Source organism: Haliotis asinina, chromosome 2 (genome assembly GCF_037392515.1).
Source record: "Haliotis asinina isolate JCU_RB_2024 chromosome 2, JCU_Hal_asi_v2, whole genome shotgun sequence".
Classification (NCBI taxonomy): domain Eukaryota; kingdom Metazoa; phylum Mollusca; class Gastropoda; order Lepetellida; family Haliotidae; genus Haliotis; species Haliotis asinina.
The window spans coordinates 71058333-71082685 of record NC_090281.1 but is presented as its reverse complement, the minus strand read 5'-3'; the positions used below and the strand labels follow the sequence as shown (position 1 = coordinate 71082685).

General features: G+C 36.9%; 1 protein-coding gene and 1 pseudogene across 1 annotated transcript in view; both read left to right on the top strand.

Moving 5' to 3' along the window:
- LOC137274239 (protocadherin Fat 4-like) overlaps nt 1-24353 on the top strand; it is a 141742-nt gene that overhangs the window by 17051 nt on the left and 100338 nt on the right. The gene's annotated exons all lie outside the window — the stretch shown is intronic.
- Nucleotides 2721-2838, top strand: LOC137275242 (small nucleolar RNA U3; annotated as a pseudogene).

The following is a 24353-nucleotide window of genomic DNA, read 5'->3' as shown; positions in this document are numbered from 1 at the left end:
TGAATTTGTCGGTGAGATTCAAAAAGGAAAATCAAGAAGCCGCGATAAAACTGTGCCCATCACCTAATCCTCGTGCCTACGAGTCTGGCCTTGCGATACAGGAAAAGCATTTAGCATGTTTCCGCCAGGAGTTTTGTGGCAGTGTGTGTGTATGGGTGGTCAGAGGATTGGGTTGTGGCTGGAATCTATAGTAAAGGTGATACTCTTCGGTCTACAAACTTTACTTTTTAGCATTCCAAGGTCTGCGTTCTCACAAAACAAATAGTTCCTGAAGAATTGATTTGAGATTGAGAATGTAGGGCTATGATTAGCATCAACAGCAGAGAGCAAAATAGACACAGATACATAAGCCACCTGGTGCGTGGAGATGCTCGATGTACCTTGTGAAGCAATGAAACAGCATTCAACATGGCGTATTGATGTTTGGTACAGCCATATTGTTTTTATATAAACGCGTGAGAAGTTGTCGATGGATGAAATAGATGTATTACTTGGTTATAGGTTGAGAAATGTGCCTGCTGTAATTGATGGCAAAAAAACCCCAATTTCCTCACAACAAAAGAATGTTTAACAATGTATTTAAAATGGACATTGATGCTTGTGAATGTTGGCAGATTACATGATGTAATCCAGATTATCTTGGTTAGGCTGTAGACTGAGGCAGAAGTAAGCTGCTTGAAGTGCACCATGAAAGGTTTTCATTTCAAATTGGGTGATTTGTAGAGAATTATGTGTCGACACAACCATAATCAAAGGCTGAGGGTTTCTGATATGTTTCCGAACCATGTGTTTGGAAACAAAGTAACATTATCTGCATATTCGAGGATTTAGACCCTTTCTAAGCACAAAAGCACATCTCAGAGACCAATACAGCTTCAAACCTGTGGAATGTAAATTGATGTACAATTTTTGTTTAATTCTGAGTATAATTATGTCCTTGGCATTTCATATATTGTTCCAACTTAGCAAACATCACGGACGAAGACCATATCCGCCTACTCGGTGTAGAGTTTAGCCATGAACTCTAAACAGTACAAAAGATATTTTGGCTTATTGGCGTTTGCCTCGGTCGTTAGTGGTCACAGACCAGTGGCACTATTGTCGGCCATAGAGATTATTGTCCACGAAACAAAGGGGAACATCTACTTTTTCTTCGTATTTGATGGAGATTAGGGTTATTGCTTGACTATAGAGCTGCCACAGGCCTGACAATTTCAAAAGCTGTTGTAACGGCTATGTTGACATTTGCGGCCAATCAGAGGGGCTATTCTTCAAGTCAGTGGGTCTTGCCATAATACTTTCCCTAGTTTACCCGAGGTTCTTGTGGCAAGTAGATACTTCAGCAATTCATCATGTTTTTCCTGCAACTTTGGGCTTTTTCTGTGCAAAAGTCATGACCTTTGACTAGTTTGAGACGGCTTTACCCCAAATGAAAAGAAAATATTTTTGTATGATTTGTTGACTTTATGACAATAGCTGTGTTAGATCTTAAAGTATCTTTTCAGATTTGTTGGGATGAGTGGAGATGGTTGCCCCTGACAACCGTCATGTGGAGAAAATGGTGTTTATGATGTAAGATTGATTTCTCAGGGCAGTTATACCACTGGTTCCAAGACAACAGCTTGACATGTTTTTCAATAAACAAAGAAGTACAACTTTGCCAGCTCCTTGTAATTATTTCCTAGATCATTTAATTTTTTTCTTAGAATCATTATTCGATGAAACCGATTGTACAAGTGTAATTGGAAATTATCCGGCTGAATTGACATCTTACTTGTTGAATTTATTTCTCAAAATGGCTGTATTTCAATTCAATTTAGATGTACAAATCCTTGTTTAATTTGCAGACATGTCACAAGAATAGCTATGCAGTGGTTTTATTTCCAGCCACCAAAGTGTGGGGCCTTTGTAGTTAAGGCGACAGAAGTTTAATGGTCACTGAAGGCTCACAACAGGATGTCCGGTTTCTGTCACGTTGATAATGGTGTTCCTTGCCACTTTCACATGAAAGGCTGATGCGAGGCTCCCATGTAAATGAGGCCATTTATTCAACACACAATCATCGGGGAATTTTTTTATATTGATGACTGGAATATTTTTTTTCTCGTGATGACAAGAAGTGTTTCTTATGGTTTTGTTTCTTATTAATGAATTACATGTGAATGATTACACTCAGCTTGCTTTGGATTTTTGAGGTCCTTTGAGTTTTGGCTGATTTTGCAGTATTAAATTGAATGGAAATGTTCAGTCAGTCAGTTGACATGATAATGGATCTGTTGTGTTGAAAAATTGTTGAGGAGGGTATTGTCACGGAAACATAGGATAAAATTACCATACAGAACCCAGAATCATCGGTCTAAAATTTCAGGTGTCACCAATGCATATGCTTTGGATGCCAACAAGGTCGTGGAGATTTATGCTTGAAATGGTCTCACAATACGCCCTCTGGTCAGCATACCTCTTGTTTTTGTATAATGAAACCTCTGAACAAATATAGTATTTCTTTTTTGTCCCATGGCCACCTGCCTGTTTCTGGCAGGTAAACACAGTCAATGTTTAATAAATCATTAGGAAAGTCTTTGGGGGCAGATGACCGAGTGTTTCAAACGTGTCATAAATTATCTCCCTTCCTGATTTATCATCATTCTTGGCTTGTTTGTTAGGAAGTTTGTCAAACCATGAGTCAGGTGATTTTCATTTCGTTGCGCAGACTTTGTGGACAAATCATACTTTTAAGGATCATTTCTATAGCATGCATTGCCGCGACTTCAGGTAAAACTTACAGTCTACCAAACCACGAGGATGATAGAAAATGAGAATGATTATGCGACAGGAGGTGATACTCTTTAAGTTTCTAAGCCTTTTATTGTAACAATATTAATAGGCTAGCCCTCTGGTGTCAGAAAAGTCAGTGTTATGATCATAAATATTCAAACATACAAATGTCTCTGAACATTGCGTATGCACTTGAGGCAAATCTAAACTTAATCTAGGTAAGATTTTGAAATATTTCAAATGTAACACCTGTATATTGTCCTGTTTTGAATCGACACACTCTTCGGCGAGAAGTGAAGGCACCCAAACAATGATAAAGCATTCCCCTATGTCCCTGAAAGATGATATTTTGAAAACTGATGTGATTTTATGATGTTGATGGACATTAAGATAACCCACAATGGATGGTGTGATAAGACGCCATGTTTGAGGGGTGGTTTCCCCTTTGTAGCCAGGTGAATGTAGCTCAATTCTCTTGGAATGTGCATCCATTGGGGAGGGTTCTCTTGATGCAGCCTTATAATGAAAAACCCAGAACTGTCATCAGTAGATTAGATGTGCTTGTAAACTATGATGGATCTGGTTTCAAACTTTTCATAAGAGCCAAGTTGAAAAAATGTTCAGCATTGTGGTAGTGATTGTCATTTAGTTGGGTTTATCATGAGTTCTGGTTTATCATGAAACTTACTTTTGAAAAATCACTGTTTGAATCTTTGAATTGCTTTGATTTCCAAACATGAAAGACATGAATCTTGTACAACGTAGTAATCTTGATGGGAAGTTTCAAGGTCATCCACATCTGACTTCGAAGCTGTTGTTGCTATGTGGGTGTTCAGTTCGTGTGTACAACAGTTCCTGACAAACACACCTTGTCAATCAGATGCAAATATATCAATGATGTTGAATGCTAAAGATTTTATCAACATTAGACTGCTGGATATCGAAGCAAGCATATTTTCCCTAAAATGGTGTCTAAAAGTAGTTGCTCTGCTGCAATTTCCTAGCGATTGATATAATTGTCTGATGAGATGAACTGGGAAGAATCTATATAATGTTTCTTTGCACGTTTTACAGACAGGCTGTAACAATGCACTTGCTCATTGATTAGATGCTGTGTTTTAGGTTCTTGGAGAGGTCCATCGGTGTGGTAATGTTATCCATGCAATCATGTTCAGCTAATAGTAATAGGCCACGATAATGACTCTCGAGCTGAATCTGGTCTGTTCATTCCATCTCAGACCACTATAACACTACAGTGGCATTTCACATTATGCCCAACCATTTCACCACCCAGCCCAGACAATGCAGTCTAAAATATAAGTTAGATCCTATTGTTCTCAGCTGTACATGTTAAGAATATTAACCTGACAACTGCTTTCATGCAAGGTGATTGACCTGTTGCATGTTGTATTCCAGGGCAGGTTTTAGGTGTTAGATGTGTAATTATAAATTAATTTAAAATAATTGCAAAAATTTCTTGTTTTATTTTTTTTAGTTTTAAGGAGTAACTTACTATAACAGTATAGTGCACTCTGTCCAATTCGGACTGGCTTGGGACTGACAAAAAAAGTCAAAATTAGACTGCAGTCCAAGTTACAGAGAATTCCTGTATCAATGCCTGATTAATAATAATTCCCAGGTCAAGAGAACTGAGGTTGTGCTGGTTGGTAGACATTTTACTGTAACATTGCTGATGAATTGAATATGTGTTTACATCACTATTTTTACAGTTAAATGATACGTACATCAGTTATTTTTAGACCTGACTTCCTGTATTACGGTTGGGACCAGCATATACACCAATTGTTTATGTTATTGCTGAAATTAGTATAGGGTGTGATCAAAGTTTTATTGTTTACATGATCATCTTAATTATACTAAGGTAAATAGACAAAATACACAAAGCAATCAACTTGTTGTGTATTCAAGGTTCACTGGCCAAGCAGGCTTCCTGCTCAGTCTGGATTATAAAGCTATGTTTTTCAGCTCAAAACTTTGGTCCGAAATCCAAAATAATGAGAGTCCAAGATGCAGAGGTTTTTCGTTATGACAAGAAAGAAGGATTATGTTGGGATGGTAAGTTCAGTCCGGTATATACAGCAGTCCATTGAAGACAGAGTCTGAGTTGGACAGAGTGCTCTGTATATTGCCGTAGATAAGCCAAATTTTACAACCCAAAAAGTATCCTGAAAAAGGAGATTGGCTTCTCTTCGGGTGACATTTTGGGTGCCTCAACATTCCTCTTCAGATACAACATATTTGCCAGTGTAGATACTTTACTCATATATATTGTTCAAGTATATATGTTGCAGCAAAATTGTGGAACAAGGGATTTCATGACAACCCTGAACATCTCAATACTGTAATGAAAACTATATTTTGGCTTGGGATTTCATGTAATTACTAAAAAATCAAGGATTTCTTGACACTTATTAACAAATAAATATGCAGACATGAAAATTCAGCTTAATTGTTAAAAAAAAAAAACAGTTTTAGAATCATAACTTGTATTGTAATTAAAACATTATTTAAGAAATCAACATTGACAATCCCAATGTTGGCGTACTGCATGCTCAACATGCACTCTATACTGCTCTGTGTTTTGATGGTCCATTGACTGCTAGAAATGTTTCCTTGATGTTCAACAGATGGAAATGTTGTTGTTAGGTATGTGTTTCGCATTGTTGCATGTGACACACCTGGCATGTACAGGTATAATTATATATCAGAGATTGGGCTGAAATGAGCGTGTGAAATGTTTCGTGGAAATTATTGATATTTTTATTTCTAATTGCACGAATTGTCAATTCTGTGTCAATCGATAAGTGCATTATTCATTTCATTCAGTTGTGGGAATGAAATTAAATTTCATGACAAAATTAATAAAGTATGACTCTCAACAAAGTAATGGTTGTCATAAAAATTTCATAATAACTAAGTGGGGTTAAATGTGAAATGATAAATTCCTCTCAAAGTGGTAACAAAAACCTGAAAAAACCTGAAAACATCGATCTCAAACAACAATGAAGAGCTCTTAGTGTCTTGTTGATTACACATCTCATAATGTTTATTTAGGTCATGATTGTAGTTTGGTGGCCTTGTGGTTAAAGTGTTTCCTTGTAACAGAATAAATGGGTTTGAGTCGGTAAGATGATTTCTGATGTCCCCTTTGTCATGGTGTTGGTAAAAGTAGCAAAGCCCACTCACTCATTCAGAATTGTATTAAAAGGCTGGTTCAGCTCACTCACTCAGAATTGTATTGAAAAGGCTGGTTCAGATCATTCACTCACAATTGTATTAAAAGACTGGTTCTGGTCACTCACTCATTTACTCACAATTGTATTAAAAAGGCTGGTTCAGATCACTCACTCACTCATTCAGAATTGTATTAAAAGGCTGGTTCAGGTCACTCACTCACTCAGAATTGTATTGAAAAGGCTGGTTCAGATCACTCTCACAATAGTATCAAAAAGGCTGGTTCTGGTCACTCACTCATTCACTCAGAACTGTTTTAAGAAGGCTGGTACAGATCACCCACACAGAATTGTATTAAAAGGGCTGGTTCAGGTTACTCATTCACTCACTCAGAATTGTATTAAAAAGTCTGGTTCAGGTCACTCACTCAATCACTCACTCAGAATTGTATTGAAAGGGCTGGTTCAGGTCACTCATTCACTCACTCAGAATTGTATTAAATAGACTGGTTCAGATCACTCACTCACTCAGAAGTGTTATATTAAAAAGGCTGGTTCAGATCACTCACTCACTCAGAAGTGTTATATTAAAAAGGCTGGTTCAGATCACTCACTCAGAAGTGTTATATTAAAAAGGCTGGTTCAGATCACTCACTCACTCAGAAGTGTTATATTAAAAAGGCTGGTTCAGATCACTCACTCACTCAGAAGTGTTATATTAAAAAGGCTGGTTCAGATCACTCACTCACTCAGAAGTGTTATATTAAATAGACTGGTTCAGATCACTCACTCACTCAGAAGTGTTATATTAAAAAGGCTGGTTCAGATCATCCAGGTGGAGCTTGCCATTTGTCAAGGGTTGTTAACTGTGGGGAGTAAGCTCCAGCCCAAGTAGTCAGTGTTTGCCAGTGGCTGTGGCCACCTTCTCCATTATAGATTTCATTACCTCTCATAAGGGTCATGATCAACACCATTTTGTATCAAAATGGGGTGCAATGAGCAATACATTGAATTCCTATAAAGCCACCTGGGGGAAATAAATTCCGCCATTTGATGATTTGTTTATAATGTTGTTTTGATAATGAATCTCTTAAGGTTACCAACAGACAGTTAATAAAGACATGTTTTTATAATTAATTGCTGATTAGAAGCAAGATCCTTAACTTTAATCCCTAATGCTGTGTTATTTGTGTAGCTATTTGTTATTCACAGGATTGTAAATATTTCAAAGAAAGGAAGATTTCATTCAAATTTAATTTTCAGCTGTATTTAAAAGAACAAAGCTTTGTTGTTAAATGATAGTTGTATTTATTTTTTAGTGTCATATGTTCAACAGGAACCATGTTCGCAATGAAATGCTAAATGAATTAAATAGATCCAGAGTATTGCACAACAATGAACATTTGATGACAAATAATAATACAAGTTGACTTTGTAATTCAAGAGTCAGCATTTACTAATAAAACACCTTTATGATGTTTAGATACTGAAAGGTAGTCAAGTATTATGGTTAAAAAGCTTTATCACATGTTGTTCATAAAAACATAGTTGTAAGGGAAGTAATATGGAGAATGGTATCTGGTTCTTGCAAATGAATTGTGGTAAATAGCCTGGAACAAATTTATGCAGAATAATTCCCAGAATTCTGTTTTGTTTTTTTTGTGTGTGTATACTGGTGAATCATCCACTGTGAGAGACTGACAGAATATCATTTGTAGTTTCCCAGAGCATACCTGTATTGGATTCTTTCAACATGGAAGCCTGGGTGGCGAAATGGCTGATTTAACACAGACATCTTTGCTCACAAGTATTTGTTTTCAAGACTAGACTGGAATTTGTTAAGTCATCACATATGAAATCTGAATGATCTTCATGCTTCAGCAGAGATCTGACCATTGAGTTTTATTTTTATTCACTGATTTTCTTTCGTGATGAATTTCAGGTGGTATACTAGTAGCTGTATGATTGATGACAACAGCCTATGTTATAACACAGACTGTATTAAAAACAAAATCAGAACATTCAACACCACTGAGATTTAACACAATTCAGTTTAGACTGCTGAGTCACATGACTGTGTGATGTATCATGCAAAAAGATGTCGTCAGGAACCAAATATGATACATTATTATGAGGATCTTTTGTTAGAGAGGTATATTTTTCTTTCTCAGCGAAGAGAATATTCACGGTTGATGAAGCCGATTCATCGCAGGCTCATATTTAATTACACCTCCCAGTAAGCGTTCAAAGTTTACCTGTGTAACGTTTGAGAAAGATTGTATGTAATCTGTATTCTGCAGATTGTAGATTAGGCTATTTTTAGAATACTTGTATATATTATTTGGAAAGATATGAAGAAACTGCAATTTTGTTGTCATCAAGATTCAGTCGTTTCAAACTAAACTGAAAAGTGCATAATAATCTAGATATTTTTTTTATCACTGACTTCCTATGGTAGATTGTGAAAGAACACAGCTTTTGTGTCTCGACAGGGTTGAAGAGGGCTGATTTTAAATATGTTTGATTTTATGTGGTGCATATTGATTTGAATAAATCCAGTCTCAATGTGCATGGCAGATTGCACTGTGCACTGGCTTAACCCATGGAGGCGGAAAAAGTAAATACAAATTCAAGAAATTGCCAAGCTCCGTTTTCACTCAAGATGTCTATCGTCATTGGTTGGATGAATACGGATTTGCCAAATAAATACTTCGTTGGCCATTCCATGGCATCACCACACTCTAGGAACAATATTTCAAGGGATGAATGTTTTCTCGTTTTCCATATGAATGGGACAATATTCTTGGAAACACTTAATGCGCTTTTAAAATGCATTGCTTTGGTGGGTCGTGCTTACTTTTATCAAGAAAGTTTGAACTTTCTCTCATGCCGCTAATGTTTTAAACTTTTCAGTGTTTGTTTAGCATATATTTTAATAACCCAATTTTCAGTTCAGAAACATTTGAGTTTTTTGCTATTATTTCCAAGTTAGAGGGTGTAGTTTTGTTTAACATCATATTTGATTGTGCTTCTGGGTTGTTTGAGGTGACATGAACTTTTGAGAGGTTTCTGATCAGAATTAATTTTATGCACGCTAGTAATTCCTACTCCCAACTCGGAATGTGTTGATTAGGACAGACTGTCTCCAAACACAATAATTCAGTTGTTTTTTCATTATTCATGTAAACGCCAAAGGTTAAAGCAAGTTTTCACAATAAAGGACAAGCAGTATTTTGCAGCCAGACTTTCTTTGAGGGTCTTTCTTAGCAGGCCACAGTTCCTGTAACTTGGTTCTTTGTAGGCTTGTAATTACAACACATCATTGCGAGCAGCCATAATTTACCCCCAGCCACGCGTGAGTAACCCGTTTTGATAGCCAGTGATGCTAAACAGCAAAGAGTTTGAAAAAATGAAACTGTCTGAAATATCCACATCAGGGAATTACGATCCTTATTCTATGTCTATCTCTCTAAATTTGAAACCTTTTCAATTCTAGTTGAAAAGCAAATTTTTCAGACCATATATCTGTCAGATACATCTCGTCAAACTCTTCAAGGCTTCACTGAGTTGTTATTTATGTGGAGGATATTAGCGGATTCTTTCAGAAACTTTAATATTTGAAAAATGTTGTGTTTCATAAATTCATTCATTGTCATGGATAACAGGATAATAGAAAAAAAAGAATACATGTTAACCATTCAATTTGGGCTGTAACATTTTCTCCTAAATTAAGGGTCATAGTCCTTTATTTATAGATTAGGGGGAAATGTGATATTTCCCTAAACACTTGGAAATCTTCTGTGTGTTATTTCTTAAGACAGTTTTGTATCCATGTAAACCTGATATAGATATCTTCTGATTCACACAGAAAAGTTCCTGTAGAGGATCCACAGGTTTTTGACAGTAATATGCCGATTGTACCGTGATGGTAAAGTTGATGTGAGAGGCCATGAAATGCACTGATGGTGTGATAGAACAGAATTCTTTCTGGTGGTGAGAAACAGTGTATCTTTTGTAAGTCTTAGTGAAACTTGGAAGAAGCTCCGGTGAAAAAAGTTTCAAATTCATTTTTCAGAAGTGTCAAATTTCTGCCTCATTAGTAATAAACAAACTTCCCATTATGGCTGAATTGATAATTGACATTTACATTTGCGGTAGATATGATTTATTTGAACATTTATGTTAAATTGAATTAATTGAATGAAGTATCTTTGAAATTTTCCAGCTGACTATGTATGCAGGTAAAATTGGTCGCCCCAGAGGCGTTATTTGTTCGAAGGATCAATAAATCTACATAATATCTTTTACGACTTGGCTCAGTATTGTGCCAGGTTTGTTGCACTGGAGAAACACATGAGAAATTAAGAAGTAGGTTGAGAGTGTCCCATGTAAATGTAATGAAAGGCATTCATGTGGGAATACTAGTACATGCTTGGAAGCTTCATGAATTATGCAAGCCCAATGTGAGAAGCAGTGATCAGTGACAAAGGTGTGGAGGAGTCCTGGTCTCTCTCTGTCTTCCTGAGCCATGGAGAGGAGGCAACATTCAATATGTTCCATCTATGTAGTGAGCTGACTTAATGTTGGGAGTAATTGCCTGATCCCCAGCTGTTCGGGCTTACCAGGATCATGTTAGAAGTGAAAAAACGAAAGATGTAAATATAGTGGAATTTTGACAGTGATGAGGTTTTTAGGTTCGCAATGGGTAATGCCAAATCATCATGCAGAATTGCACTAGACATCAACTTTCATATGGTTTGGTTCTGCTGCAGTTACCAGGGTTGCAACATATTTTGGCAAGAAGACATTCTTGTTGGGAAGTTTCTGTTAGGATTTCAGATTGGGATTGTCGTGAAGATTATATACTGGTCATATATCTGGCAAATTTATTGGTGGTCAAGCTCTATGGCTTGGTATTCTGGTTTGTAAATGTTTGTTGTATGTGTGGGATATTGCTAAGGGCAGTGCGAAGCGATGAACAAAAATCTACAGATCTTTACTGGGTTCTTCATGTTTCATAGGCAGTAAAATTGATATTGCCTGGTCACTTGTTGAAGAGTATGGGTTAAACTGAAATAGGAAGATGACCACCCAACAGGCTGATTGTATGATGGATGATATTTTGCAGACTTTGATTTCTGGTATGTTGCAATTGGTGTAATATGCCTTGAAACAGTTTTTCCTCAATAACTCAGCCCTAGTCTGCCTATTTAATAATAATGATTGTAGGCTTGCAAATCTACATTGTTTTTCAGTGCACCAGTTGATCCTCTAAGCCTTTCACCTTCCTGATATTGTGTATCATAACTCCGTTGGACCACTGTCATCCATTGCCTGCAGGGATAGTTATGTGTATCAGTATCATAGACAACAATGATCTTCCTCCCTCCCTGTCAGGAGAGCACCCGGAGGCTGTGACAGACAGCAGGGTTGACAAGGGGTCCTAGACATAACATCCCCGATGGATGGGTAATGAGGCAGAAGGAACAGACACAGACTTGTACTTGGCCGGCCATTCATCTTCAGGACCCTGCTATTCCCATCCCCAACTTGCTTCAAGACCACTTGAGTCTTTTATTCATCTTGGCGACCTTGCTATCCCATAGAAATCCACTACAGGACTTTTTTCTTGGCTAATCATTTTTAAGACCTGGCTACTTCCTTAGTAGACTTGCCACAAGACTGTAGAGATTTGATTGTAGCTGACATTAATCTTACTGACAGGGCAGTTCCCATATTACTTTCAGCATGCCGTCTTCAGACTCACACTTGCAGCTAAGCTTCTGCAGATGCTGTGACTGAAATACTTTACCGTATGTTCAGACATATTTTATGCTTGTGGGAATTCCATTTTTTTTTCAATTAGAATCATTGTGGGATACATTTTACAGGTCTGTAAAAACTACAGGAATAGTATGCCCGTTCTGGGATATGTTGGATATAGGGTGAGATTTTCAGCTTCAAATGAGAGGTTCAGTGACTCACAATACTCAATGGAAACATTCTCAGTAAGCTGGTGGCGAGATGCTGGGATGAATGTCTGTATGATGTGTTCTTCCTACATTCTGTAGTCCCTAGAGAATTGTTTCAATGCACAGGCATTACAAGCTGCCATCCACAGATCTATCAACCAGGGCGTCAGTTATTGGGGAGTTGAATATAAAACACTTGTATAGATTTCACTTGTATTGGCAATGAGAAGTAGTACAGATGTATATAAAACACTATAATTATAACAATGTAGTAAAGAAATGAATTTTAGATTTTTATTACTTTATTCGAACATTGGCCTGGGACCCTCAAACAGTTGTAAGAATCATTGGTTTGTTAAAAACATGTTCTTTATAGAACAACCACACAGATTAAAATGGACAGTTCCTCTTGATGTTACCACTTATGAGATATACATGATATTTTGGAAAATCCTCAGGCTTTATTAATGTCTAGAAGATGATGAGGGATTCAAATTTGATGTCTGTTATTAGGCTTTCTCTGAAGCAAAAATTAATAAGATTGTACTTTGACGTAAATAACAATCATCAGACTTTGGAATCTCAGCCTTGGGCAGTGATTTTAATCTATGGCTCTGTTAGTATGATAGCTTTTGTGGTGTGGTATCTAGTGGTTAAAGCATCACCACACTTAAGAATGGGTTTGACTCCCCACATGGATACAGTGTGTGAAGCCCATTTCCAGTGTCCCCTGCCATGATATTGATGGAATATTTCTAAAAGCTGGGTGAAACCTGACTGACTGACTGACTGACTGACTCAGTCACACACTCACGCTGATCTTCTACAAGTGCAGGGGTCGTTATGAACTTGTATCATCTGTTGAATGTAATAAAACCTGTCATTTATTATATTTTTTTTAATAGAATCCATATCCAGTCAAGAGTGCAAATCCATCCATTTTCTCCCGAAACAAACTAAATTTCAATTGATAAATATGGAGCTGGAGTTTATAATAATTTCACACCTTCCTGCATCCACCCATCATGAGACAGCTACACTGTTCCTGAAACCTGACCCCAGTTCTGAACCTGAGGCTGTTTAGGGAAGTGTATTGTTCCAGGTTTATTTCAGGTTTATGGGGCCACTCTGATTCCTGCCTTTGTTGGTGTTTATCATTTGGAAATAATGTTCCCAGTAAGGATAGACAAGAGATACTTGGTGAGAATTATCTCTGGGAAATTATCTAGCTAGTATTGTCCCTTTAGTATAGACCAGCCGACCAATGGGAGGATCTCTTCACGCTTGAATTACCCCCAGGTGTGTGAGAATAAAACATCTGACACAAAATGGAAATCAATCAGAACTGATGGCGTCTGCTGGGCAAAAAAACAATAACTCATTTGTTGGAGGCATGTTTGGTGGCTGAAAAACACTTCCCAACATATCTCGTCATGGGCTACATCGATTCCTCTTCATTTGCGTCTGCTCAGTTTTCAGCAGCAAATTAGCTCTTTCACTCACTCCCTCAACCACAACAGGTAACAACTGCCTGGTAGATTTTAGAAATGAAAGATACGGCACATATTTATGGGAGATTCATGCAATCACAATGGAGTTTGCTGGTTAGGGTGAAAATGGCAGAAAAAGAGCCCAATATGTCAAGGTTTCTTTGTAGGGAGTAGCATTAGCCTAATATATGTTTTATGTTGTATGGGCCTTCAGTTGCCTGGTATGACAGAGTAGTCCCAACATTCCTGGAATAGGAACATCTGTGTTGATCAAGGTCCAAGAGAAGAGTTTTGGCTGAGAGAAGGTTAGGACATTTCTGAATTATTGTTGTTATGCTGCTCACATGTGCGTCTGCATATCCACATACAAAGACCATCTGCATATGTGCCGGTAGGAGTTCCAATATTCAAAGAAAGGCTTTCTAATGTTTCCAATATTTATTTATATTTCTTCAAGTTGAGTTGTTATTTCCAGAGTTGAAAATTTATGTGACTTGTTTTGAACAAGAAATATTCGCTGGGGTACTTGAAACAGAAAAACACTCTTTTACATCTGATGTAAGTCAGACTGTATTTCAGCACAATCGGATGTGGAATCGCTACAAGAAAATTGTTGTCATTAAGTAGAAACAAAGTTGTCATAAAATATTGCCCATTTTCCCCTCACACATGCTTGTATGTCTGCCTCCTGAAGAGCTTTCCAGCCTGTCTCAAAACTGAGGGCATCTCTTCTTTGCTGTTAATGAAACTATGAATAATCATTTTCTTGGTAATAAAAGTTGAAGTTTTAGAAAAATTGGAACAAATGCATGTTCTTGTAACATCCTTGTTGGAGGCCATGATGAATTGCACTATTTGCAGTTTGCCATTTCAGTTTTGTCTTTGTCAGTACTTAATTGGACTCTGGTGTCAGAAATTAGTCTGCAGGAAAACTGTATCCTACAAGGTGTCTCCTCAAATGCAGACTTAACTGTTCATGTATGAAAACAAATTGTCAAGGAACTCCCTGGTGGAGTCGCTGATAAAGTATGGCAACTGAGTTTGTTCAGCGACAGCTGAACTATAGAATAACTGCTCGTAGAGGAAAACTCGTTGAGTGGAATTATGCATAAGTTTGCTCTTTTTATAAACCCAAACTTTGTCTGGTACACATTCTTTAACTTTCAATATTTACAATGCTACTATTTTGTAGATGTAATATGACTCACTCAATTCTTTATCATTCTCTTTTTTTTTAGACATAAGCTTTAAGTGCTAAATTATCAAAGACACCCTCTGCAACATTTAATTAATCTGAAATTTGATCGTGATATTTGTTTGTTTTTTGTTGTTGTTTTTGTCATCAAATGAGCTCAGTTAATGAAAAGAGCATTCAGTGATGTCACACCGAAAATTGAATTTACTCTTTAAAAACTGTTGTACATTTTTAGCACCACAAACTGATAGGGTGCTAGTATTTACTTCTCCAACTGAAAGAGATGTATTTGATCTTTCATCGCTGTCGCCAGTTCTACGTTTTGTAGATTTTTCAATTCGCCAACCAATTAGAGTCAAGAGGCCCGAATGGAGATGTTCACATATACATGCATGTTGCCCGATGTGTAATTCCATCAGCAAGTTAGACTCCTCGTTAGCGTGAAGCAGACAAAAAGGTGTATACAGACCCCGCCATGTTGCCTCTAGTGTGCCTCTGATGGATAGATCTTGTCTTTTCTCACCCACCCGTTCTCGACCAGCTGCGACCTTCGTTAGAAAAACACAAAAACTACAAGACAACATTATTCCACGCCAGTGCTCATTTAATTGGCTTGTTTTGTTTGATTGGGTTTTTAATTGGCATTTGCTCTTTATTATGCATTGTTTTTTCGTTCCTTGGATCAGGTTTGTTTTGAGAAGGCTTACACTTCTGTTTACCAAATTTGATACTATTTTCCTGTATGTGATTGGTGTTTTTGGTTTGGCATTAAGACATGACTTTCCAAAACCAGAAATTACTTTTATTTATTTACAACACTTAGATAAAAGAACATGGAATCCTTCAAGTGGTACAGAAAAAAATACTTTCTCACCTGTTGATGGAAGCTTCAAATGTTTGGTGCTAAAATTTGTATTTTTTATCAAGGAAGTGATGTTCAGATATAACTTACTTGTAAATATGCCATTGGATAAAATATGCTGTATGGCAATTCCATGTGGAATAGTTGCAGCATCAGATTCATGGGAAAACAATACTTTTACACAAAACATTTGATGTAAAATTAATTATAAGGTATATTATTACAGAAATTGGCTAATTTGCATCATATTTTCAGTGAGAATTGTTGAATAATGAGAAATATGTGCATCTTGTAATTGTATTATTGATGTGGTTTAAAAGGGATTATTGCATAAATGTGAAAACATGGCAGCACGTTATGTTGTAGCTAATTGCTATTTGCTAATCAGATGGCCAGTTGGGACTGGTGGATAGAATATCAGCCTGGAGTGTGAAAGGGTGGTGATATGATGCCTGGCCATGTGGTACCATGACATCAGAAGATGGTAATCATTTAACCTGCCCATCACTACATGGGATTCAGGAACAGTATTCTTGGAATCGGTATACAGTGTCTGAGAAGTCCATATTCAGTAGTGGCATGGCGTTTTTGTGGTATAGTTCAATTAAACTGGCATTAGTCAGACTAATACAAGCAACTGCACAAGCATATGCTTGTACATTGTTCAGAAAATTTAATAATCTTGAACACAAAGTTAAACCCCATATTTTCTCACATATGTGCCATAAAATATAAGCTAAAATCAGTATTATGTATATGATTGCATTGGGCAATGAAATAAAAAGGATCCTGTATCATCTGTCTTGGAATAGGTCTCGCAGGTTTCGTAAAAAGGAGAAAGTAATGTGTAACCATATGACATCGATCATCCTGAAATTGGTCCCTAAAGGTTAACCTTAAACAGATAGATGTGACATAAGCGTAATTATGATATATACTTTCTTCAACCGAATCTCAAAGGGTTGCCCCCAAGTAAGGATTAATATCTTATTTTCCAAGCAACAAACAATACTGGAACATCCTTAGAGGCCTTCAAACGACACGGCTGTAAAGAGGGATTGATGTAATTGCCAGTAACATAGATAAGATTATTACATTAACTACATGTTACAAATATACTTGTGTATGCTTCATATAACTAGTTCTCCTAAACCTAGGCTTTGAAAGAATCCTCCAACCTTTTTGTTAATGGAAACTTAATCCATCGTTATGTGAGTGCTGAGTGATGTCCTCTCTCCCGGAGTCTGACCTGTTTGTACGATTACAGCTTTAGTGCTCTCTCCAGAGAGAAGACAGATATGACTTTTCAATCAATTTTTATAACGTTTTCCTTACATTGATTGTATCACAATGGATAGTTGGCATCAACTCTTCAGAGAAATTTGATTTGCTTCTGTCCATTCCGTTTCACTGTCTGTTTCTGAGGCTCTGGGAATCTCGCCTTTAAGACTAGGAGAAAATTGTAAGTCTTCCTGAGAGGTGATTGGGAGGTAGTTTAGAAAAGTTGTTAGGAGTATCTGTTGGGAATTTACCCAAAGTGTTGACATCTTTGCACAGTTATCATATAGTGTTTTCATTTATGGCATGGCCAAGGAGAAGACGTTTGTAAGCGATAAACAAGTTCCTGTTGCTGTGGATGAATTATGTAAATACATTCTTATGATTAACAACATCACTGGTGATTGTAGCTGGCTCTATCTGCTATCTATTTATAGCTTGACATAACATTTAGGATGCCATGCCAAATGTACTAGGAAAATAAGCTGTGGGTCTAAACCTACGTTTTGCTGAAAGGAGAAAACAAGACAAGAAAACAGGACATATGTCAGGTCAAGGCTGGGAATTGTGTCGTGGATGTTGGTGCATCTCCCCTCAATCTGTTGATTCTTGTGTACATGTATCACAAAAATGCACTCCAACATTCATTAAACTGTTATTTTAGATAATGGATGAGGTTTCAAAATTTAGTTTCCAAATATTATTCATATTACAGTTTGGAGACTTCGCATGATTTATCGTCTTAAGTAATTATCAACAGATATGATAAACATGTGTTTCGTTATGGAAGAAGCGCAACGACACGCACGGTTATTTAGAGCTTTTGCCTGAGATAATGCGTGTTAATTAACGACCAGCCATGAGATATTGGCATGGGATCCAGGACCATAATGGCCCACAAGACAGGCACTATATGGTGTATGGTGTCGCTCAGCTGATGGTTCATCCTGGTAGAAGCAGGATGATTACATCCACATGCACAATACCATCACCCCTTCCCCCTGCTGGGAGGGGCGGGGCACCCATGTGGCTCACATTAGACCATCTCTCCCACACATCTCGTAAACAAGAAATTCGCCAAGAGAAATACTGAGTGTTCCATAAAACTTCCAAACATTCAATTATTTCCAATTTGCCACGCTGTAAGAAGGCTTGATAAGGACTGACTTTTTAAATGTGGATTTAGGATATTTTCCTTGATCAAACAGGTTTTTCAATATTGAAATGTTGATGTGAAAATGTTTTTTTCATATATCAGGGCATATGTCTCTTTTTTTTAACTTGCTTAGGTTCTGATGGTTAATCAAGGAATAGTAAGTCTAGCAAGCTTCGTTTGAAAAATGTTCTCATGGCATTTTTCAGTATTATATTACAATGTAATTTTTTCAAGTTTGAAGACATAGTTTCATGTACAGACGGTGCATTTGGTGTATGTTTTTGCAGAGATGGATCTTGACAGGGTAGTTGGATGGTTGATTGTTCATTGTCAAGCATAATTACCAGGTTTGATTCCCGATGACCTTTTAAAACCATGTAAATTTGGTACGAAAAATATCTCTGCAAGTCTGGTAGTTGCGGATAGTGTGATGCATGAAGTGTTTTCTTTTGAATCATCTAACTGATTTTGGTTTCAAAGAAGGCTGTAAAGCATGAAATTCACAGTTGATGTATACTTTGGTAAGCCATATCTATTAAACATCCTCAAGGATAGATCATGGTCCCTTTCATCTGACCAGGGTAAAACAAGACACCCGTCTCATTCAATTTTGACATGATAGGTCTGCTTGCAGTTTTACCAGAAAGACGTCTAGACAATGTGCTGTTTTGAATTCCCTCCTAAGCTATGCAGTCTCAGATGTCAAATAATCAAATTATTCTCCCTTTTCTAACAAAAGTGATGCCAACATATCAGTAATTTAATACCACTGTTCCTTAACTAAGTCAGAATTATGTAAATATCAATGGCTTCTTTCCGAATATAGTCTTTTGTCATATGTTTTGTGTTAGCAACTCGATGCTCTCCAGAAGGTTGGGTGTAACGGAAAAATATAAGATGATTTGTTTTGTGTGACTGCATTAGTTTCTTATACAAATAAGGATGGTTCACACTTGAAATTTGACACTTAGGGAAAGAACGACAGAAGGAATATGGAGACACCATTTTTTCTGTTCAATTTAATTTGTTTTGATCTTTTTTGTCATTCATTTTGTTTACAAAGACAATTTACCAAATTTAATTGGCTATTTCAACAAATTGGATCTAGTTATAGTGATATGATTTCCAGTAAACCTGTCATACCTCAATATCAGACAGATAATAACCAATATCGAACAAATATGTCTCCCAAGACAACCAAGCGATACGACTAATAGCTCATGGACATGCTATTATTTCGCATCTGTAGGAAGGATCATAGCAGACTGGTCACTTGACCAGTGACCGGTGTATTATGCATATTGACTATTGGCTGTTTCGTCTTTGAAGTTTTCAAATTGTTGTGGAGAATACTTGTTAGATTAGCAACTGCTCTGATTTCAATATTGAGCTGTGCCTGGTCATAAATCAAGCATTTGGACACAGATTGAAGGGTATCAATATCACACCTTTCAATTAGCTGGAATTCATCAGTTACACATCCAGAGCTTGAGCACTGAATTATATTTCATGGCACCTTCATCCGTTTTGTTTATTGAATCACCGATAACTGGTATGTGAAGACTGTACCATACACCAGTGACTTCTTAAAATCAATAAAAGATTTACTGACAAAGTGTTTGCCTACAGCAAGATTTCTCATGATTTTTTTCTTTCAGTCTCTTGAAGAAAGTTAATACACTTAATGTCAGGATTGTGTAGACAGCTTTTAAAATTCATCAATATGTTGGCAAGTGTGGCCCAGAATCAACTTTTCATTTCATGTTAACTGGAGCAGATGATCATAAATGTGAAATTAATATTGTCATTAATATTTTCTGAGAGGTAATTTACTGGTAATCATGTTATCTTTCCGCTGTACAGCTCCCTGAAATATTACCAGATATTTATTACAACATTGCAACCAAAATTTGCCATCTCTAGAATTTGGAAAGCCATAGTAATTAGACCAAGAAATAAATGTGCTACTCCTTGTAGTGGAACCAGAAGATGGCGAAAAAATATCTCCTAGGACCTTTGATGCGATTATTTGACAGCAATTATTAGGAATGATGTACCATTTGTGTAGAGTGTAGATAGGCGGAAAGGTGTTATTTGTCCTCTGAGAGTCTTAAATGCCCGCTAGAGTCTGGTAGAGACTGGAATGATTCCAGCTTTGGCTGTAATAGATTCTTCTATTATGGCACACTTCAAGAAAGACCCTTGATACCTAGAAGTGTTGAAAATATATTTGTTTTCTGGTCTACAAAGTATTAAGGATACTTCTGAACTGAGTTACTGCAATGTAACAGCGACTGAACATGCATGTATTTGTTACAGTGTATTTTGTTTCAACTTCTGCAAAATGATATGCAGAGCTTGTATTAGATAAATTATACAATTGGAGTTCAATATGGCAAGAATCATGTTGTAAAATAGTTGTCAGATGCAATTTTTGTTTCATGCCTTCAAAATACAATGGAGACTTCGATACTGAGTTAAATGTAGTTTAGTGTCAATCTGTTAAAAGAAACCTTGTCGATGGTCACAAGTTTTCTTTCCGAGGTGTTCAACATAAAACTGAGAGTTAGAAACTCAGTTAATCGCAATATAGTGGCAATGAGACCAAAAAATTGTTGCTTGACACCATGAATATTTAAGCTGTTTTCACGCAAGGCATTAACCTTGAGGCATGATTTGATAATGTAAATGTACGAATGGAAACCATTTGAAACGTAGGGGTTTTGTCTGAGTGCTTGCCAGACAAACCAGGCGAGATGTCTGCAGCGCCCAGCATATTCTAAACACTTTATCCCAGTTAAAATCCTATTAATCCTATCTTGGTTGCAGTTCCTTTGTTTTTGTTACGAGCCGGAACTGTTCCATTTACCCACCTTGACCAAGCCCCGAGAATCCTGTTTGAGTTGTCTCATCTCTCTGTAAGGGGAATCCAAGGATATTTCATCAAGCCAAGTCTTCTTCACAAGTTTTATTTGATTAAGTCGGCTTCATTTACCTCTATTTCAGAACACAAATACAACTGTGTAAGTTTCAGGGTCAAACGATTGTTTGACAAGCCAGCCAATCAAAGGATGACCTCCTTGAGAAAACTGTTAACATCACCAGATTGTGGCAAGGAATGATTCGTTTCGCATACTGTTTGGTTGGCTTTTGTTTCAATTTACTCACATCCGTTCAAGGCCATAATGTCCGATATAATATGCCTTAAATAGATTTAATATTTAATCTTTTGCAGGCTATGTGTCTGGAGGCTGTTTCTTACTGTTGTCACAATTGATCACGATGTGAAGAAAGCACTTCTTCATTCTACTGCTTGCTGATAATGAAATTGTGATCGTCTTATGTATATTTTCACACATGTTTATTGTATCAAGTTTTAACATGAGACAAATAGATGTAATTAATAATGGGTAAAAACTGACTTTGATGTGTTTTAAGTTGTTGTTTTTCAAATAAAGGAGTCATCCTGTATGGTGTTTATGAAAGAAAGAGTAGTTTCTCTGTCTGATAAACTGAAATGACACCTCAAAGCTTTTTTTTTATCCTTGAGGTAATCATAGGCAACATTTTATTTATCAACAAATACATTTTCTTTAAGTTGTCTCTGGCATATAGTCAAACACAAATGCTTATAACCTGCACAAATATGGTGCCAGCTGTAGGAACATACAGTATTTTGGTTCAGTCCTTTCTTGTGGGATGTAGGCAGTAAGCGGAAAATTAAGAGATCTACTTGAAGAAAGGTGGAATAGAGGGGAATGGTAAAAGAATGTTATGCAACTTTTTCAAATTACTCAGAGGAGTTTACAAAAGATGAGCCTTGAAAAGCCCTAATGAGGGGATCTATGTATATAATTCAGTTGAGGGTCGGATTTATAACAATGTGATTACAGGGTGTGAGGGATCTCAGAACTGTATCATTGCAGGGGGCTACCAGGCCTTTTGTGCTGATCGGGCACTCACAATTCCAGTGTGTATGGTGTAAAACGTGTTACATAACTGAGGAGAGTTATCAACAGTTGGCTGGCTATCAGTACCCGGTATGTGATAAATACTTATTATTCCTGTGTCATGGAGGACATAAACTGTAAAAGTGCCTTCCTTTGTAAAATATAGATGAGAAGATTTAAGTGAAAGCTTTAACACTTATGACACTGTCTTTCAGTGCATTTACACAAGCTGTCTATTATCGGAAGCTGCCATGCAGTTCGGTGGGAATATACACTTTATCAATTTAATTTTGTATTGAGATAAGTTGTTCAAACATATGTTGTGCAGAGAATAGTCTGGTAAAACCTAATGTGATCAATAGTCAGCATGATGATATTTTTTAGGGCTAGGTTTCATGATTTTGTTATCTTCAAGATTGACAGGACTGTGGTAGAATTGTGTTTATCTGTTTTGAGACTGAAATTGTGGGATGTTTGATGTATTGAATTTAATTTGTGTCTGTCTGAGGACACAAAGTTTCATAAATCTTGAAACTAGAGTAAGCCGATCAGTCAGCATGCCACTTTGAACATATTGGATTTTCAACACTGTCTTGGTAATTACACTTTCTTGACAACTATCCAGATTTTGAATCAGTTTTACTTATTCCTTCTAATGTGATCAAGAGTGAGTAAGATTTTATTAAAGGCGTTTTGTTTAGTGGAATCAAATTATGTTTAACACGCAATAAAGAGGGACAATTACAAACAGATAGTTGCAAATCTGGATTTATTTCAGTTGCCTCAAGCTACAACTAATTCCAAATGCTAATGACACTTAGATTCTCACATGGCTTATGTGAAGAAAGGATAGTAAGAGATTCGTGTGTTTTAAAGGGTTAAAGTATGTGTGTGGTTAATCTTGTTCTGAATCTACCCGTATGGTTGTGATAAGGCAGTCGGTCCTGGGGCTACGATATGATCTTCTATGATTGAGGTTAATATTTGGTCGTTCAGCCATAAATGTACACCAGGTAACCCGATCAGAATTTCTGTGATACGCAGAGTTCCAGATCTCCAGATTTCATACAATCTTCACAAACCTCCACTCATCAAGATGAAACAGATCGCCATCATTGATATTATTCACATGTAGATGACGAGATGTTCGAGATGTTCGGTAGCCTCTTCCCAAATGATTGAAAGTTGATAGTTTTCATGCATGTGTTTGTTTCTGTACTTCCTCAGGCTGTCATAAATATAATTGATCTTGTATTAAAAAGTGTAACTGATCTGACAAGCATAACTTGATCACTGATCTGTGATCAGAGTTGAAGATTAATTTTCAGTGCACATTTATACTTGTATACCTGGTCGTTTCTTGGATGTCATGATTATTATGACCGTTTGAAATACTCACAGCTCATCATGAATCAGTTTCAACATCCTCGAGCAAACTCAAGCTATCTTACTTGGGCCATAAACTAATTGAAACTTAGTAGATACATTAGTATCTCCTTGAGGGGCAGTGGTGTAGCCGAGTGGTTAAAGCATTTGCTCATTGTGACGAATACACAAGTTTGATTCCCCACATAAGCACAATGTGTGAAGCCCCTTTCTAGTGTCCCCATCATGATGATGCTGAAGTAAAACCCAACTCACTCACTGGTGTTTGCTTGGACTTACTTACATTTCAGATGATACATTGTCAGTCCGAATAAGAATTTTTAGTCTTATTTTTTTGCTTAATTTTTTGTTCAGATCCAAAACTTTGTTCCCTGATACTGCCAAAGATCTAACATTATCAGTCCAAACAAGAAAACTTTTTTTCTTTCAATTTCTTTTTTTTCCAGATCTTCTGATAGATAATTTTGGTTCCCTATTGCTGTCAAAGATCTTAGTCGCTACAGACATCAGTACATACAGTTGGTGCACACTGTGTGACAAGCAATAGATTACACACTCTGTGATTAACGAGAGAGTGTGTCCGGACAGGGTTTAACAGAAATAAATAATGGATATGAAATCTGAATATGATCCATGACAGTCATCCATCACAGCAGACAGGTGAATTGTCTTGACCATGGTAATATACAAAGTCTTTGATCTCTAGCCACGATGAGACTGAATCCCCTAATGTCAACGTTTGCATCAGAGGATTACCCATGAGACCTTGTGACAGCCCCTGGCGGCCATTGTTGTGAAGTACTGCATGCATCACTTTGTCAACTGGCTGTATGTAACGGAGCAACAATGGCAAGACTGAGAAGGATTCACTAGGACTTAGTTGAGATAAATAACTTGTGAAATGTTGCCTTTGAAGTGGTGAACGTGGCACTTTGTTTAGTCGCATCCTGGCACAACTGAGAACCTGTATTACTGGTACTTTCATCATCAGGTGCTTCGTAATTGTTTAAAAGGGGTAAATGTCAGATGAGTTTATAAATTTGGGATTTGATGTGAAACATTGTTTGGAATAACGGGACACATTGTTTTTGGTTT